This window comes from Jaculus jaculus, chromosome 19, assembly GCF_020740685.1.
Source record: "Jaculus jaculus isolate mJacJac1 chromosome 19, mJacJac1.mat.Y.cur, whole genome shotgun sequence".
Taxonomy (NCBI): Eukaryota; Metazoa; Chordata; class Mammalia; order Rodentia; family Dipodidae; genus Jaculus; species Jaculus jaculus.
Window position 1 is genome coordinate 36,770,650 of NC_059120.1, and position 2,026 is coordinate 36,772,675.

General features: G+C 42.3%; 1 non-coding gene across 1 annotated transcript; it reads left to right on the forward strand.

Moving 5' to 3' along the window:
* Positions 1–671: 671 nt before the first annotated feature.
* Positions 672–883, forward strand: LOC123456192. Its single transcript, XR_006634397.1, has one exon. It is a non-coding gene; the product is annotated as a small nucleolar RNA U3 (small nucleolar RNA).
* The last annotated feature ends 1,143 nt before the right edge of the window (positions 884–2,026 follow it).

Consider the following 2,026-nt stretch of genomic DNA (forward strand, 5'->3'; position numbering starts at 1 on the left):
GCATGTCTGTTATGGGGGAAACCAACTACCCTCTGGTTGTATTGAAGGCCTGCTCCATGGAAGGGAATGCATGCCTGGTACTGAAAACCTAGTCAAAAGCCTATGGTTGTGAGGTCATAAGCTCTAGAGAAGTAATGGCTACTGTTGTCTGGCTAAATGGATATATTATTCTCTCTAAATACTCATATTTATGCCCATATATTAGTGCTACTTTCATGTTTTGTTAGAGCAGCTTCTCTTTTCACATGGTGGTGACTCAAAAGCCACCATAGTTCTGGGAATAAGTGACAGTGGGGTGTTCAGCACTAAAGGAGACGTCTCCATCACAACCTACAAGGCTCTTAGCATCCACTGTGGAAGAGGTAACAGAAAGAATGTAAGAGCCAATGGAAGGGAGGGACTGCTTACAATGCACTCTTTCAGACACAAAATGGCTTTTTGATATTCATGACCTTGCAGTGCCTGGTACTACCTATACAAGACCTGCATAATAGGAGGGAAAAAATGATGACACCAAAATAGAAGAGAGACTAATCAGAAAGAAAAGGGATTCAATGCAAGTGGACTGGGGGAGGGTGGGGGTTGTGGGAGGGAATTATCGTGGCCTATTTTCTATACTTATAGAAATTGTCAATAAAAGTTAAAAAAATAGCTCTTTAAAAGTAATGGGAAAGGCTATGTTTCCAGTGATCATTTCTATAGTTCATTACTTGAGAAGCTTCTCTGACTGTAGAACCCTGGAAACCATGAGGAGGAGGCCTAGCATGCTCTCCTGAGCATGAAACGTCTCTTGGTGTTGCTTTGCTGCAACTGCCACTTACCATTGATGGTTGTTCCTGCTGTCCATTGGGGAGCTGGAGGGAGAGGACACAATCTGAGTGGAGCAAAACAAATAAACAAACAAAAAAATAAAAATAATGGGAGAGGAGTATGATCATACTATATCATGTACATGCATAAAAATTGTCAATGAAAGGTTAAAAATATCTCTTTAGTGATTATAAAATGTCAGTTACTATCATTTAGTTTATATCTATTTGTTGAAATGTTATTGGGATTACCTTTTCTTCTTTGTTAATCAGTGTGACTTCTTCTGCAGGATAGAGCTTCCCCACATTAGCTGAGCTCTATGGTGACCCTGTGTTCCAGGTAACAGGAAACCAACCCAGACTTAGTGGTATAGAACAAGAATTTCATTACTCTTGTGGATTCTGTGGGCATGCAGACAGAGGACACTGGGGAAGGCATGTTATCCTGTGATGTCTGGACCTGGACTGACAATACTGGAGGTCACAATGACTCAGCAGCTAGACACGTGAAAGGTCTGAAAGCTCAGGTCTGAGCTCAGCTGGAGTGAAGAGCAGAGCTCCTACCTGTGGTCTCTGTGTGTAGCTTGGGCCTCTTCATAGCATGGTGGCCTCATGGAGATTCAACTTTGTATCTTAGGAGCCTAGGGCTTTGGAGTGAATGTTCTGACAAAGGGAAGCTGAACTTCCTAATTTAATGTCCTGTCCTCAGAGGTGACCAAGTATTACTTCTGACTATTGATCAAAATGGTCACAACCCTACCCAGATTCTAAGAGGTCCATGGAGCCACCTTTGATGGGAGGTGGAAGAGCTACACTATAGAAGGGCATGAGAGATGGGAGACACTGCAGCATCTTTGGAAACTGCAGTCTTCCACAGGATGGAAGACAGTTTCAATTCTTTTGAGTGATCAAAATTCTGCATAAGAAACCAGAAAAAAGGATACCTTGACTTGTTAGAAAGCAGGGTACTTCTTCTAGTGGCGAGTGTAGGGTTTTTTTCATTTCTGACTACTAACGCATTGATTTTTTTTTTTTTTAAGCAGCCTGGTTCAATCTATTCTTTTTGATTCAAAGATTTTCCCATGGGCTCATGGGAATCATTTCAGGCAGGCATCCCATCTCTGATCACTTCCTGGCATCACATGATGGGTCGGACTTCACATTTCATGCTCAGTTTCTGGAGTTGGCCATTTCCCCTAGGAACTCCTATTCCTCTG